Here is an 18479-nt window from a genome sequence, read left to right as displayed (position 1 = left end):
ATCGCACCAGATCACATTTTATTTTGCTGCAAATTTGCATCTCATTAAATAGTCAAATTTCTTTCAAAAAAGGCAATTTTGAAAAATGCGATAAGGTGCGATTTCAGAACCTCACTAAAAATCGCATCCTATTAAATCTCACCCTATATAAAGTCCAAAAAATTTAAGAAAAATTTAGAAAGTCATCGAAAGAGCTTTTTATGTGTTGCCTTTTGCGTGTGTCGATCTCTAATGATATCCGCGATGCTCCCGAATGAACTAGCTCTTTAACGTCACCCAGCCCCCCGCAGCTGTACATGCAGTCGCTGATGATAGTCAATATTGAGCTGCATGTTCAAACGACAGTAGATATTGCTAACGACCAACCAGAGGCGGAACTACCATTGGTGCAGCAGGTGCATTGCACCGGGGCCCCTGAGGACTAAGGGGGCCACTACTGCCTAGACCAGCAGCTTGTACCTCTGTCACCCACTGTTGTGGGGCCCAAATTGTACTTTTGCACCTGGGCCCCTGACTCAAAAGTTCCGCCACTGCGACCAACGGAGCATGCTTCTTTAACAATATTGAGCGTACACACTGGATGAGATGAATGATATATCTTTAACAATATTGTTATCATTCACATCGCAATTTATTGTCTAGTGTGGGGCTTAAAATGCTGGTTCTGAGTGTGACGGATCTCGCATGTAGTAACAGTCGCCTGCCACAAGATGGCGCAGCAAGCCAAAGTATATAAGATATTGCTTGATGAACGACCAGCTGTGAATAATTTGAAATATATACATTTTCTAGCACTTAATGTGGCATAATGTAAACATAGGCCAGCTTGCAGGATATTTCAATGTGATCTTCATATTATCAGAGGATATGACAATATACATTCATGCAGATATAACATCGGTTTTATAGTGATAATGAAATATATAATCTTTTCGATGAGGGTTCCGTCAACCCGGGTACGTTTCTGTGGTCAATGAAGTCCTCTATTTATTTACACTGATTATCTCGAGTGGCCGAAGATTGTTATTTACTAAAAATAAATCTGCAAATGTGCCTGGGAGACAGCTGTCTCCGTATTCTAAGATGTTATCGGAGCACAAAGTGTACGCGGCACTGGACTGTTAGCGCTGCATGGAGCCTCAGAGACCTATACTGTAAATAGTATTATACAAGCCACTTACTGCAGGCGGTATTCACATGCCCATATCATACGTAGTGTAAACCGTCACCATTATCTCACAATGGAAGAATACAGCAGGCGATAGTATCTTGGTCCTGGGAATTAGCGTATTATACCATATATAGTATCGTGGAACACATAGAATATTGAAGGGTTGGAATTTAGTGTAGGAATGTAGATTACTTAAGATTTTCTGTCATCCCAAAGCCATACAGAGGCTACGCTCCCGGGGCAGGTGCTGATCGGATAACAGGCAATGAATCGGGCCCATGGCGAGTTTTGCATGGACCGAAATAGTATCAGGTTGGGATCTTATTCCAACACTAAGGGCACTAAGCTTCAAAAGTGATAAAATGGAGAGTTATAGACAACCAACCAATCAGCTCCTGCATGTCATTTTTCAAACACAGCCTGTGACATGACAGGCAGGGGCTGGTTGGCTGGCTGTTTATCACTCTCCATTTTAGCACTTTTGAAGCTTAGTACATCTGCCCCTAACTCAGTGATTTATTAACGTTTTTACCTTGCGGCACACTTAGTAAGATTTTTAAATTGCCAAGGCACACCATGAGATCCCCACAGGGCAAAACACATTGGCCCCCACAGGAAAAAAAAAAACACATTGACCCCCAGATAAAAAAAAAATTCACACTGGTCCCCACAGGTAACAAAAATAAAATACATTAGCCCTTTACATGAAAAGAAGAGACCAGTAAATAACAGATGATATGGTGGTGGCTGTAAACTGGTTTGGGCATCTCTAGATCTGGGGGGCACACTTGAACAGCTCAAGATACACTAGTGTGCCAGGGCACAGTGGTTGAAAAACGCTGCCCTAACTGCTTAGTGCAGTGTCCCAGTGTAGGGGACTCCCAGGTGTAAAGCTGGTAGATAACAGGGTTCCTAATGCTGGACTTGGAAACACAATGAAGGACGCAGTTTGGATCAGAGCATGAGTTTCAGTCTTTGTAACATAAACGAGAGGGCAGGGGTAATTGGATAAGGGACCGTGCGAACATTACGGCCATTTTGCGCTCACCGCTGAGAATCTGCCACCTCTTCTGTCCTTGGCAATTCCAGGACACCACACAGAAAGCAAATGCACACTCTATAGTACCAGACACTACTAATCCCAATGATTATATGAACTCTGCAAATAGCATAGTGTAAATCTGAGGTGCTTAGCAAAATGGCGCACGTAGCATCCATGACCATGTGACCTCATCTGGTGGGCCACAAACGCTAAGGTTTAGGTCTACAAGCTCACCTCAGACATGACTCCAGTTCTGTCCAAAAAGTTGTGCTGCATGTATCTCAGACTGCCACAAGATGCCAGTAATGCAGTGGTTCACAAACAGCGTGGCGTGCCTAGTCGCCCTGAGTTGTTGCAAGGCTCTTGCAGGAGTGCATCGGGTTGGTGGTCCAGCTCTTGCAGGAGTCCCCCGGGTTGGTGGTCCAGCTCTTGCAGGAGTGCATCGGGTTGGTGGTCCAGCTCTTGCAGGAGTGCCCCGGGTTGGCGGTCCAGCTCTTGCAGGAGTGCCCCGGGTTGGCGGTCCAGCTCTTGCAGGAGTGCATCGGGTTGGTGGTCCAGCTCTTGCAGGACACCCTCGGGTTGGTGGTCCAGCTCTTGCAGGAGTGCCCCGGGTTGGCGGTCCAGCTCTTGCAGGAGTGCATCGGGTTGGTGGTCCAGCGCTTGCAGGAGTCCCCCGGGTTGGTGGTCCAGCTCTTGCAGTAGTGCCCCGGGTTGGCGATCCAGCTCTTGCAGGAGTGCATCGGGTTGGTGGTCCAGCTCTTGCAGGAGTCCCCCGGGTTGGTGGTCCAGCTCTTGCAGGAGTGCCCCGGGTTAGCGGTCCAGCTCTTGCAGGAGTGCATCGGGTTGGTGGTCCAGCTCTTGCAGGAGTGCCTCGGGTTGGTGGTCCAGCTCTTGCAGGAGTGCCCCGGTTTGGCGGTCCAGCTCTTGCAGGAGTGCATCGGGTTGGTGGTCCAGCTCTTGCAGGAGTCCCCCGGGTTGGTGGTCCAGCTCTTGCAGGAGTGCCCCGGGTTGGCGATCCAGCTCTTGCAGGAGTGCATCGGGTTGGTGGTCCAGCTCTTGCAGGAGTCCCCCGGGTTGGTGGTCCAGCTCTTGCAGGAGTGCCCCGGGTTGGCGATCCAGCTCTTGCAGGAGTGCATCGGGTTGGTGGTCCAGCTCTTGCAGGAGTCCCCCGGGTTGGTGGTCCATCTCTTGCAGGAGTGCCCCGGGTTGATGGTCCAGCTCTTGCAGGAGTGCATCGGGTTGGTGGTCCAGCTCTTGCAGGAGTGCCCCGGGTTGGCGGTCCAGCTCTTGCAGGAGTGCCCAGGGTTGGCGGTCCAGCTCTTGCAGGAGTGCATCGGGTTGGTGGTCCAGCTCTTGCAGGAGTACCCCGGGTTGGTGGTCCAGCTCTTGCAGGAGTGCCCCGGGTTGGTGGTCCAGGACTAATCAAAGTTATATTTAAAAAAAATGGTTTGTACTCCGCTGCACATGAACAAGGAGGGAGGGAGAGAACGGGGAAGGAAATGTAGAAAGGGGGGAAGGGGTGGTGGGAGCAATCTGGGGGAAGGAGAGTATGGGTAAGTGCTGCTAATTCAGAGGTGGTCCTCACTCTTGGAGATAATCACATAACAGTGTGAATAGCGCACTATGGACCTTATTCAGGTCTGTTCGCAATGGCCGTTCGTTCGCATGGGCCGATGTTGTGCCACATGTGCATACGCAGGGTGCGTGCACCCACTGCGAAGTCGGATCGCTGGGTGCATGCACCCAGGTAAGAGAGGGGAGACGGACGGCCCCATTAGCATTTGTGAACACCCAGCGTTTTATGGGATTTCCCATGAGAACGCTGGGTGTTCTTATGCTAATGAGGCCATGGGAGCCAGGGGTGGTCAGCTGACTTCGCCGGATGTCAGCTGCCCGCCCACTTCCCTTTGAACGTGCGAGCATATATAAGGTGGCTCAGAACAACCTTACATATACATCATCCAATGGTCACCGAGCATGGAGTGATGTGGGTGTTCTCCTGCACGCTGTAAAACATTCATTCACAGCCAGTGTGAAGGAACGCGCATTGCGAATGGTGGGCCGGCGTACCATCATTCACAAGACGGGGTTAGGTTGACTCGCAAGGATGTGAATACGCAACCAAGCAAATCAACCAGAATAACCGCCAATGACAGGAGGGGCAGCGCAGCGTTACTCAGCGGGGATTCATTTCCTCGCAGTTTATGATATTACACCACAAACATTTATCATCCCCTCCTGTCATAGTGCGCTATACGCACTGTTATCCGATAATCAAAATGATAGACAAAACCAGTGCTAGCAGCTGCCAATCATAAAACGTGGCCAATCAGAAGAGCCATCCCACAACCGGCCCTAAGGATGATGGCTGTTATCCAAATTTATCCTCGGGGACGCCTTGAAAAAAATGCTGATGCTCTAGGATGCCGTGATTCAAGAACATTTGGGAACCCTACAGTGATTGTTTTGACCTTCGTCTCAGAGTCCGAGCAGGATCCTGTGTCATTGGGTTCACTCAGGACTTAGAGATTGGTCTTATCTGTCATCTTGGAAGCGGTTTCTGGATGAGCGCCAGACGTATCCCCAGCAGGACTGGATGCAACGAGTTTATCGTCAGGAAACCTTTGCCCCGGGCTGTCAGACATTCAGATGCTCTGTTGGATTTTACATATCAGCCTATCACCGAGGCCTGTATGACTGAGGAGCAGGGCAGCCATCAGGGAAGGGAATGCGGGGATTTCAGTACTGGGACCAGACAGGAAGTGGGCTCAGTACTGGAGTATATAAAGTATAATGTTCACATTTCAGTTGAAGCAATGTAGGGGTGGAGTAGTGCGGCCAGTGCTGCAGACACAGGGGTAGATCATGATGTATGAAACAGTGATAAGGGAGAAGGGATAAAGTGCCTGGTACTTTATCACTGACCAATCAGTTCCTGACTGTTAAGTTACAGGCTGGGTTTGAAAGGGACAGTCAGGAGCTGATTGGCCGGTGATAAAGGGGCAGATTTATACCCCTTTTACACCGCCGAAAAATCTGGGTCAGCGTCGGGTCAGACCCGGATCTTCGGCGGTGTAAATCCCTAATGCCGTGTCCCTTTACACGGGACTTCTACCCAGGTCCTGACCTGGGTAGAACACGGCTAGGACCTGGGTAGAGGGCGGTGTAAATGGGAACGCCGGGTCGGATGACCCGGCTCCCATTTACATGAATGGGGAACGTCCAACCTGTGGACCGTAGCGTCCGCAGGTTGGACGGATTGTCAGTCTGACACTGACAGCCAGCGCTGCTGTCTGCTATACTCTGCAGACAGCAGCGGGGGAGGGAGGTGAACGGATGCATTTGTGCGGCATCCATTCACCTCCTGTCCAATGGCGGGGCGGGGGGGGGTGCGCGCGGGGACTGGGGGCAGCCTAGCAGCTTACCTTAGTGCTGGGCTGCCCCCAGCAGCGTTCCGGGTACGGCGGCGTCGATCGACGCTTGAAGATGACATCGCGCTGTCATCTTCAAGCGCCGGGAAGGGGCGGGAGGGGGGTGCGGGCGTTTAAGCCCATCCGGTGTAAATGCCCCTAAACGCCGGGTCGCACCCGGCTTCAACCAGGGTCCAAAAAGCCGGGTATGACCCAGCGTTTTGGTCTAAAAGGGGTATTATTAAGCTTGGTGAAGTGATAAAATGTCTTTTTTTTTTATCACCGGCCAATCAGCTCCTAACTCTGAAGTTACAGGCTTGGTTTGAAAAATGAAAGGTAGGATCTGATTGGCTGGTGATAAAAACCAGGCACTTTATCTCTTCTCCTCCCTTATCACTGCTTCATACATCTACCCCACAGTTCTCACCAGGCATGCCGGGTGTTCTAGAAACTGGAGGGGGGCCCTGCCTATTTTGTCAGTCCCGGGCCCCACAATTACTCACAGCTGGGTCCCGGCACCCGCCGGGTTACTGAGGGGAAGTATTGCCTTCCTTACGCCAGTCAAGAATTGCCCTGACAGAACAAAGGCGTGGAGTGTACATGAGGGACTCCCGCACCAAAGTTTGAGTGATGCTGGAAGCCCACAGACTGCTGCCTGGTGGCACGTGGTGACCTGTATCTCCTTGTGTGCTGCGTCACCCCCTCCTTACATCATTGTTCCATAATATCGCTGATATGGCCGCCATTGACGCTCAGTCAGCCTCGGGGAACTTAAAAGCTCCATAGGATTGTCATTACCTCATTCACCGCTTTACCCGGTCTGTAAACCTTGCTGACCACCAAGAGCCACCTAGTAATAGCTCCAGCCATGGCTAGGCCCAGCGTGATGTTGGTTCTCTGCTTCCCTCCAGCCTAAATACCCACTGGTAGGTTCTGTGACTTCTAACCAAACTGTCCCTGATGGAACCGCATGTGGCGTACCCTTTGTGTTGGCTTCCAGACTTTTTCCCGACCAATCTGTACTGTTACCCTACTACTATCACTACTATGACTGGGAACCGTTGACCACTGAAGGAGGCGATAGACGGGAAGGGAGGCACGTGATCAATTTACAAACATGGTGCAAACAGAACAACCATTGAACTGTCATTTGTATAGCGCACACACATTCTGCAGCGCTGTACAAAGCGAATGGTGCCGATTTACTGCTAAAATTGACATGGGTGTTTTGCGTCTTCAGGCGACTTCGTGTCATCGTCTTGTGTTGCGGCCACTTTTACTGAACGCGTTGCTTTAATTCCTTGGCCTTTTCAGCCATGTACTTATATCATCAGTCCGGGATAAATCAATAAATAATCAGTCATCTGAAGAAGGGGATCTTCTTAATAATTAATAGCAGCATGCCATTTTATAACCCTGATCACCAGTATACTAATCCTACACTAATAATCTCTTAGATAAAATAATAGAGTAAGTTGCAACCTGTAATTAATAGGACACGTCAGTAACTTGCCGCAGATAAGTTTCCCCGCTGGTATTCAGATTATTACTGTGTAAACCATGTTGTGTAATACCAGAATAACAATTTTTTTATACTAACTTACAACTATTAATATGAACTTTTATTCACGTGGCGCCACAAGGGTAGCGCAGCGCCGGGCACAGCTCTGCTCCTCACCAATAATACGGATAAGGATTCTGATAATTCAGTTTTCCGTACTGACCTATTTTCTTGTGTATAAACAGAAATGTTTTGCCCTGTATATCCATATACCCGTGGCACATTAGGAGACCACTTAGAACGTCCTGGCATTGCCACCACTTCTCCAGACAGCGCTAATCAGTGTCCTTCTTTATCATGGCGCTGTCTTACAACATTTGTGTCAGACGCCAGTAATTCCGGCTGCCAAGTGGTAAATTGATAACCATTATACCGTACCTACCAATTGTCCCTCTTTCCCGGTTTTTGGGGACGTTCCCACATCCCGCCCGGGGTTGGAAGTGTCCCGTAGTGGGGGGATGCAGTTGGGAGTTCCCCCTGTCACCCGGTGAATAGGCACACAGCGTCTATTCCCGCAAACAGCGGCAAAAAAACAGGGGAGTGGCCCCGCAAAATGCCGAAATTTGTAGACCACACCCCCTTGTTGCTAGACCATGCCTCCTAATTTCAGCACCGCGTCTTTGGTGCGCGATGATGTCCCTCCCTGGCTGGATTCAAAGTTGGGAGGTATTGTTATACTATTGTTTATTTTAACGATCAAAAGAAATGGGTACTTGTTTAGTTTCACGGCGGCAGCGCGTGCCGCTCTAGCTATGAATCTTGGCAGCTTGTCAAACTGCCTTACTTCTCTAAGCTACGTTATCAGCCTAGCGCTTGTTTGAATCCAGGCAGCTGCCTCACTTCTGTAATGTACGTTTTCAGCGTTCTACGCTGACTCCGCAGCAGCCAAGCGCTGCTACTCCTAAGCTGCTGTCAAGCCTAGTGAGCGCCTCTAACACAGCGCTGGCGCCCGCATGATATCCTCTCTTCTGTGGCGCTCTATCTGTGCTCTATCTATCTCAGACGCTCCAGCAGCAATGCAATTATACCCTCCTGCCTCTGACCTCTGAGTAGCTATTGCTCAGATGGATAGGGGGGGGCATCAAATGGAGGCATTTGGCAGTATGTAACAAATGCCTCCTTCATTGTGCATGATAAGCAATTGCGAAGTCGGATCGCTGGGTGCATGCACCCAGGTAAGAGAGGGGAGACGGACGGCCCCATTAGCATTTGTGAACACCCAGCGTTTTATGGGATTTCCCATGAGAACGCTGGGTGTTCTTATGCTAATGAGGCCATGGGAGCCAGGGGTGGCCAGCTGACTTCGCCGGATGTCAGCTGCCCGCCCACTTCCCTTTGAACGTGCGAGCATATATAAGGGTGCCTCAGAACAACCTTACATATACATGCATGTTCCACATCATTCAATGGTCACCGAGCATGGAGTGATGTGGGTGTTCTCCTGCACGCTGTAAAACATCCATCCGCAGCCAGTGTGAAGGAACGCGCATTGCGAATGGTGGGCCGGCGTACCATCATTCACAAGGCGGGGTTAGGTTGACTCGCAAGGATCTGAATACGCATCCGAGCAAATCAACCAGAATAACCGCCAATGACAGGAGGGGCAGCGCAGCGTTACTCAGCGGGGATTAATTTCCTCGCAGTTTATGATATTACACCACAAAAATGTATCATCCCCTCCTGTCATAGTGCGCTATACGCACTGTTATCCGATAATCAAAATGATAGACAAAACCAGTGCTAGCAGCTGCCAATCATAAAACGTGGCCAATCAGAAGAGCCATCCCACAACCGGCCCTAAGGATGATGGCTGTTATCCAAATTTATCCCCGGGGACGCCTTGAAAAAAATGCTGATGCTCTAGGAATGCCGTGATTCGAGAACATTTGGGAATCCTACAGTGATTGTTTTGACCTTCGTCTCAGAGTCCGAGCAGGATCCTGTGTCATTGGGTTCACTCAGGACTTAGAGATTGGTCTTATCTGTCATCTTGGAAGCGGTTTCTGGATGAGCGCCAGACGTATCCCCAGCAGGACTGGATGCAACGAGTTTATCGTCAGGAAACCTTTGCCCCGGGCTGTCAGACATTCAGATGCTCTGTTGGATTTTACATATCAGCCTATCACGGAGGCCTGTATGACTGAGGAGTAGGGCAGCCACCAGGGGAGGGAATGCAGGGATTTCAGTACTGGGCCCAGACAGGAAGTGGGCTCAGTACTGGAGTATAAAGTATAATGTTCACATTTCAGTTGAAGCAATGTAGGGGTGGAGTAGTGCGGCCAGTGCTGCAGACACAGGGGTAGATCATGATGTATGAAACAGTGATAAGGGAGAAGGGATAAAGTGCCTGGTACTTTATCACCGGCCAATCAGTTCCTGACTGTTAAGTTACAGGCTGGGTTTAAAAGGGACAGTCAGGAGCTGATTGGCCGGTGATAAAGGGGCAGATTTATTAAGCTTGGTGAAGTGATAAAATGTCTTTTTTTTATCACCAGCCAATCAGTTCCTAACTCTAAAGTTACAGGCTTGGTTTGAAAAATAAAAGGTAGGATCTGATTGGCTGGTGATAAAAACCAGGCACTTTATCACCTCTCCTCCCTTATCACTGCTTCATACATCTACCCCACAGTTCTCACCAGGCATGCCGGGTGTTCTAGAAACTGGAGGGGGGCCCTGCCTATTTTGTCAGTCCCGGGCCCCACAATTACTCACAGCTGGGTCCCGGCACCCGCCGGGTTACTGAGGGGAAGTATTGCCTTCCTTACGCCAGTCAAGAATTGCCCTGACAGAACAAAGGCGTGGAGTGTACATGAGGGACTCCCGCACCAAAGTTTGAGTGATGCTGGAAGCCCACAGGCTGCTGCCTGGTGGCACGTGGTGACCTGTATCTCCTTGTGTGCCGCGTCACCCCCTCCTTACATCATTGTTCCATAATATCGCTGATATGGCCACCATTGACGCTCAGTCAGCCTCGGGGAACTTAAAAGCTCCATAGGATTGTCATTACCTCATTCACCGCTTTACCCGGTCTGTAAACCTTGCTGACCACCAAGAGCCACCTAGTAATAGCTCCAGCCATGGCTAGGCCCAGCGTGATGTTGGTTCTCTGCTTCCCGCCAGCCTGAATACCCACTGGTAGGTTCTGTGACTTCTAACCAAACTGTCCCTGATGGAACCACATGTGGCGTACCCTTTGTGTTGGCTTCCAGACTTTTTCCCGACCAATCTGTACTGTTGCCCTACTACTATCACTACTATGACTCGGAACCGTTGACCACTGAAGGAGGCGATAGACGGGAAGGGAGGCACGTGGTGCAAATAGAACAACCATTGAACTGTCATTTGTATAGCGCACACACATTCTGCAGCGCTGTACAAAGCGAATGGCGCCGATTTACTGCTAAAATTGACATGGGTGTTTTGCGTCTTCAGTCGACTTTGTGTCATCGTCTTGTGTTGCGGCCACTTTTACTAAACGCGTTGCTTTAATTCCTTGGCCTTTTCAGCCATGTACTTATATCATCAGTCCGGGACAAATCAATAAATAATCAGTCACCTGAAGATGGGGATCTTCTTAATAATTAATAGCAGCGTGTTATTTTATAACCCTGATCACCCGTATACTAATCCTACACTTATAATCTCTTAGATAAAATAATAGAGTAAGTTGCAAGCTGTAATTAATAGGACACGTCAGTAACTTGCCGCAGATAAGTTTCCCCGCTGGTATTCAGATTATTACTGTGTAAACCATGTTGTGTAATACCAGAATAACAATTTTTTTATACTAACTTACAACTATTAATATGAACTTTTATTCACGTGGCGCCACAAGGGTAGCGCAGCGCCGGGCACAGCTCTGCTCCTCACCAGTAATACGGATAAGGATTCTGATACTTCAGTTTTCCGTACTGACCTATTCTCTTGTGTATAAACAGAAATGTTTCGCCCTGTATATCCATATACCCGTGGCACATTAGGAGACGAGCGGGTGCCGGCGCCCACACAGACCCTGCTGCTTGCTCCCCCAAGCGGCTGCTGGGGCTGCCTTACAGTAGTTACGCCACTGCCACCTGCACAAACCTGGGGGTGGTAGAGCACCTGGCACCCAAAAGCCTGTTTAGAGACTTGAGATAGTGTCCCGGTTGTAATTCTGAACCTAATGCTTGTCGACCCAGTGACCGCATCCCGTGTGGCTTGCATGGTGCCTAGGGTAGCACCCAACAACACACAGACCACTTGGCAAGCCCTTACGAGTGGGCGCACCTGGCACTGAGCTTCCTGGTATCAGTGAACTCTTCTGTGACAACATGACATCACATGTGCGGGCGGCAGCTGGGGTGGATTTACTAAGAGAATAAGGAATATTAGCTTTAGGGCCCCTAATCCCAGAGGAATGGGGCCCAAGTCTAATCACAGAATGGTTCATATACACCTTATACGCAATAACATATACACCCTGCATCCATATAATTATTCTTACCCATCTGGAGGCCTTGCCAGTATAGATGTCCACAAGAATAAGGTGCGGTGCGCCATGTTCTCGGAGACCTTCCCATGTGATGTAGCCTCTGGAACATATCTAGAGACTACAGTACTGTCGCCCCTGCCAGAGAGGAGAGGGCCCACATGGAGCTCAGACAGGGGTCACCTTCTCTTCTAATCTGCCCCTCTTATATTCACAGCCTGAAGGTCATTTTATACCACAATTGTTATTCATTTGGTGCATTCAACAAAGTTTGTGCATATTGAACGGTCCTAAAGCAAACGCGTCATTACCTCCGTTGCACCCCAAAATTCAGCGTTTCAGAATATTCGGTATTTTGGAATTTTGGGTACGGACACCAAACCTGTATTTGGATGACTTATCTATTGTGAGGTGCCAGAGTCCTCAATTGTGGGGTCTGCAGTTGAGTTTTTGGGAGTTGAACTAACTAATGTTATTTATATAAAATTCTCTTATATGTTTATTTTTGAATTTAACTTAATTTTTTGAGGCTTTGATTCTCATTAATGCTGTGTCTGGTTGCTGTTGTTTTTCTGTTATTTATTATTGTTCACAGTTTAATTTAGAAAAGTTAACGGTGGTTTATTTTCTTTTTATTAATACATTCCCTGGTTAGACTTTTAAACTGAAAATTTATAAGCCTGCAATGAGTTATCCATTAGACACTAAAATACCTGATTATATGTCTTGTACCTACCAGGCTGAACTTTCTGTCACACCAATGACCTGAAAAATTAACTCTGTTCCATAGCCTTTGCCCTGTGAATCTATAATTAAGTGGCACAGTGTTAATATTCTCCAAATGACATTTGTTGTAACTAGTGTGTTGTGTAGAATTGACACATTTGAGAGCCTTTGTGGTGTGATATTTACATAAGCCGTAGTAGGCCCATTTAAGAATTTTGGGGTGTGTTGGAGCAATGTGGGACCCCATTACGGACCACCTCTTCATCTTGTCATGGCAGCAACTAATATCTTGGTCTAGGTTGCTGCTAGCCACTATCCGAGAGCAGTTGGAGGGGTAAGCTATGGCAGCGTCATTGAGGGAGTTTCGGCATGCTACTATAAAGTGGGCGGTGGCAGGAGGAGTGATGTAATACTCACATCATCATGGCTCTCCAACCATATACAATGCCCTGATTACTGGCATTGCGAAGCAGCAAATGGAGCCATGATGACATAATTCAGCGACCAAGGCAGGCATGAGTATTAGAGTTTGGGCCTAGTGGCAGCCATTTTGAATTGCCATGTTTGGGGAGCCATCACATAAAATAACCATCAATCCACATAGACCTTACTTGCTATAATTTTATGGCTCAACTCGATCTAATGGGAAGGCCTTTTGGCTGCTGACCAGTCAGCTGGATGACTTCCCACAGGTGCCAACTCCACCCCGCACATGATGGACACAGAGCTTACCTTTGTTTAGTGCATTTTCCAGTAAAAGGGAATAAGTGTACTGTAAACTATAAGTCTCTTTAACGTGAATCTCATCTTTATCCACCAGGTGGTGCTCAAGTCAAAAAAGCTTGCCACGCCTAATTCACCGACATGGGGTAATTGTAATTATGAAAAGGTGCTTAAAGGCTAGGAGGGCAGGGATTGGTCCATGCATGGGGACTTTTGCATCATACATCTATAATTGGTGAATTGCTGACCATGTTTGGAACAGTATGGAATGTGCACTTCCTAGAACTCTATACTTATTTATGATGGAGACGCGCTCTTGTAAAACAGTGTGCGAATTCGCAACCATCGCTACATTCCAACCACGCACAGTCGCACACAGAGTATAATTGTAACTATCGCCTTATACGCCCACTTCTTAACCCTGACAATCTGCTGTCCCTTAGAGTTAGGAGTACTGGCTCTGATTCAGACCCATTCGGACGGCTGTGAATTTGCAGCCTGTCCGATAATGGAAAGTCTACGCATGCACACGGTCAGTGGTGCGCATGCGCGGAGTCCCCCTGCGTACAGATCGTGCAAAGGCTAGTCTCCGCTGGTCGCGCGCAAGGCGGTTGTCAGGCACCGTGCATTTGGGGGCGGAGCGCCGGTGTTTTCTGGGAGTGCCCCAGAGAACGCAGGCATTGCTGTGCTGACATCAGCAGCGGCCTCATTCTTCCAGCGGCCTTCACAGCACTGAGTAAATCTACACTTACTCAGCGCTGCGAGCAGGGGGGAAATCATACAATGGTAAATTATTTTCCCCATGTGAACAGCTGCAAAGGCATTTGCAGCTGTGCACAAAGGGAGTTTGGCTGGGGCGGCATTTACGTGCTCGCTGACCACTGAACACTCGCAACCCAACGAGCAGTTTTAAATCGGGCCCTAAGTTGGTGTGCCCTGGGGCACAGTGATATGGACGGTAGGGGCACCCAGCACATGGTTATTGAGATTACTCAGTTTTACTCCTTAATTTAACCCCTTCAATTGTTCACTGCGCCTCTGAGCATGTAATCTCTCATAGGCAGGGACCTCCGTCCTTCTGTTCCACTCTTGCTTCCAGTACTCATTGTCCCTTATTCAGATCTGATCCCAGTACAAATTTGTTCTCAAAATGGGTAAAACCATGCTGCACTGCAGGTGGGGCAGATGCCTGTGTCTCTTGTCTCTTAGACATCTACAGTATGTACTTAGAGCTTTGGAGAGAGATACTGTATGTGTATGTAGCTAAAGTGCCAGCCAATCAGCTCTTATTTGTCATCTTTCAACAGGAAGCTGATTGGCTGGTACTTTATCTCCACCTATTCTCTCTCTCCAAGGATCAGCTCATAGACCCTATAGTCCCATCTAACACATCTGAGATTACAGATGTTGAGATGCTTTGGGCTCAATTATGTTTCGTGATCATGAATTAATATGTATTAAGAATAGTTATTGATCATGCGTTACGATAGTATTGAGAGGTAAAGCTGAATTCCATGGGTTGAATAATTTAGAAACTTAAGGCAAATCTGAAGTTGATAGGTTGGAGTAGGGAGAGTCAAGCTTCTAGGGAGGAACATTGCCCAAACCTAAAGTTGATGGGATGGAGAAAATAGAATCATGAGCAGTGAATGGTGACACTGATGGGTTGGAGAATATGGTATCATGACGGCAAAAGGTGAAGTTGATGGATTGGAGAAATAATCATGAGAGGTTAAAGTAGATGGGTTGTAGAAGGTAGAATTATAAGGAGTAAAAGGTGAATTTCATGGTTCTGAGAAGCTCAAATTGATGAGTTATAGAAGTTAGTTATAGAAGCTGAAGTTGTTTGCATATTAAAGACAGAATTGTGAGGGGCAAAGTTGAAGCTATTAGGTTGTACAAGGTAGATTCATGAAGGATGAAACACAAGTCAATGGGATGGACAGGGAATAATCATAAAGGATGAAGCAGATATGGATGGAACGGAGAAAGAATAATCTCGAAGGATGAAGCAGATGTTTATGGGCTGGAGAAGGAATAATCTTGAAGGATGAAGCAGATGTTTATGGGTTGGAGAAGGAATCATCTTGAAGGATGAAGCAGATGTTTATGGGTTGGAGAAGGAATAATCTTGAAAGATGAAGTAGATGCTATGGGCTGGAGAAGGAATGATCTTGAAGGATGAAGCAGATGTTTATGGGTTGGAGAAGAAATAATCTTGAAGGATGAAGCAGATGTTTATGGGTTGGAGAAGAAATAATCTTGAAGGATGAAGCAGATGTTTATGGGCTGGAGAAGGAATAATCTTGAAGGATGAAGCAGATGTTTATGGGCTGGAGAAGAAATAATCTTGAAGGATGAAGCAGATGTTTATGGGTTGGAGAAGGAATCATCTTGAAGGATGAAGCAGATGTTTATGGGTTGGAGAAGGAATAATCTTGAAAGATGAAGTAGATGCTATGGGCTGGAGAAGGAATGATCTTGAAGGATGAAGCAGATGTTTATGGGTTGGAGAAGAAATAATCTTGAAGGATGAAGCAGATGTTTATGGGTTGGAGAAGGAATAATCTTGAAGGATGAAGCAGATGTTTATGGGTTGGAGAAGGAATAATCTTGAAGGATGAAGCAGATGTTTATGTGCTGGAGAAGGAATAATCTTGAAGGATGAAGCAGAAGTCAGTGACACGGAGAAGGTAGAATAATAAGAAATAAGCAGAAGTTGGGTTAGAGAAGGTTGAATTGTGAGGGACAAATCTGAAGTTCTCTTTTTGCTTTAATGTAACACCGGCACAATAATGGCGTACAATCTCCTGGTGACAGACGATTGGTCGAGAGACCATCTTTATTTGATGAAACAAACAATAACTTTTATTGGAGTCTCCCGGAACAGTTCTTGATTACACCAACCACATTTGACACGTCACATAATTATTCACCAGAGCTGATACACTTGCTGATTGGATAATTGTATTTTATTTATTCTATATGTATGAATGTTATTTGCGTCGAGATAATAACTCTTCTTGCAGGGCACATGGTATATGCAGAATAGAGGAGAAACTATTCACAAGAATAATCAGGCGCTATAAACAGTAGCTGGATTTCTAAAAAAACAGCTGCTCGAAATGTGGGGATAGTCAGTCCTCATCAAGAAAAAAAACAACAGATACAGTATCACGCACAAGGCATGTGAGCAGCGCTATAAAGATAAACCAATAACAAGTGTTTGTCACAGTTTCAAATTTAACTTTTACTAAAAATTGACCACATATATTAAAATACAATGTATATACGATAATTGAAATGAAAATAATAAGAATAGAAATAAAAACAATAATATTAGTTCCACATCACACTAATCCCAATTCCTGTGACATGGGACTTATATTATCGTTTTTATTTCTATTTTTATTATTTTCATTTCAATTATCGTATATACATTGTATTTTAATATATGTGGTAAATTTTTAGTAAAAGTTAAATTTGAAACTGTGACAAACACTTGTTATTGGATTATCTTTATAGCGCTGCTCACATGCCTTGTGCGTGATATCTGTTGTTTTTATATGCAGATTAGAAACTGATACCCCTTTCACACCGCACTTGTTAAATGTTATATTGCCGTTTTTTTCCCATTTCAAAACGTTTAAGGCTGCAGTGGGAAAGCGCCAGAGTTCATTTACCGGTTAAAGATAACCGGTATTTCAAAACGTTTAAAAAGCAGAGTCCTACACGTTTCAGAGCCGCTGTTTATGCAGTGAGAATGGCTCTGAAACGGTATTTAGTAAAAACAACAGATTACAGACCTGTGATAGGCTGGCCCCTGCATTCTGCCTTGAAACGTGTTCAGGGGATTAAACGGGTTGACTGATGTGAATGGTACTTAAACGGTATTTAAAACGGTAATCTATTGCAGTGTGAAGGCTCGGACCCGTTTTAAATACTGTTTAAAAATACCGGTTTTAAAACGTTTTGGCAGTGTGAAAGCGGTATGATACTGAGACATAAATATATGACTTTTTCAAACTAGATGTAGGCAAAATCCTAACGTTAAATCATAGTCTGTTTCTTTTCTATTGGTCTATGTATAACAGAATGAAAGCTATGTCTGGTGAAAACGGCACAGGGAACGCTGCTTAATAAAGATGATGGTGGTACAGCAGCCATTTTGTAATAATGAGACTAGTGCTATCACAAGGCCATTTGTGGCCAAGAAACAGATTCCTGGTGAATGAGCAGCCGACATTTTCTTGAATATGGGTTAAGCCGAGGTAATGGTTTACACCAAGGTTAATTTTTTTTCAACCGCCAAAAAAATAAAAAAAATAAAAAGAAAAATCTGCACATTTGTTTTATTTATGTATTGTTGACCTAATTCCCACCTATAAAGGTGATAAGACCTTTTACGGGAAGAATAATGCGGCAACCACCCGGGACATATCAAGGAGAATGCCACCCTAATTGGATCTTCTCCAACCCTATCAGCTGGTATTAAATAATACCATCACAGTTAAGGTGCAGCAATAACGGGCAGGGCCGGATTATAACGGAGGCACAAGGGGTCAGTGCCCCTGGGCCCCCCTCTAGCTAGGGGCCCCCTGTGGTTGGCATGTATTTTTTTTTTTTTAGCTAAAGGTTTTGTGCATGGGAGTGGGGTAGTGCTGCAGCTTCACCTATCTGCCAATGTGACAATGATTAATGGTGCTGAGCATCGGGAGCCAAGGCACACTGACTGCACAAGTGTGCTATGCAGAGGCAGTACTAGGACTGTGAGGTCTCCTACAGAGTAAGGTGCACAGGGACAAACACAGGCTTTTCATGTGGTATGTATGTATGTATGTGTGTGTGTCTGTGTGTATATGTATATGTATATATATATATATATATATACTGTATATATACCCTGCAGTTACCCATTGACCAAGTTTATTCTGCCTTCACTCTGTGTTTTGACAGTGTAATATTCTCCCATGCAGTTTGCGGCCAGTAATGACAAGTGCAAGGTACCCCGGGCCCCCCAAAGGCTTAATCTGGCACTGATAACGGGTACCTCAGGTCATCCACCAAGCCAGGTCCCATTTATGGCATCGGAAGAGCCGGGGTCCTGGGGCTTGAAGATTATGCCATCTTCAGGTGCATGCAGAACAATTCCACTTCACCCATGTGCACTGTAAACAGAAAAAACCTGGGTCTGAGCCATGGTGTGAACTAGGTTTGTCCTGCACCTGGGTCAGACCCAAGGACTTTGGTGCTAAAGGGGTATTACTTAGTTTTGCCATTGCCAAATGTCTGATTTGAATGTAGAACTTGATACCTACTTTTGTTCTCCTATTGTCTCAAGACATAAGGTGAGATTTAATAAGATGAGAGATTCACAA

Source organism: Crinia signifera, chromosome 9 (assembly GCF_055691185.1).
Source record: "Crinia signifera chromosome 9, ASM5569118v1, whole genome shotgun sequence".
Taxonomy (NCBI): Eukaryota; Metazoa; Chordata; class Amphibia; order Anura; family Myobatrachidae; genus Crinia; species Crinia signifera.
The sequence above is the reverse complement of the archived record's forward strand: the minus strand, read 5'-3'. Positions refer to the sequence as shown.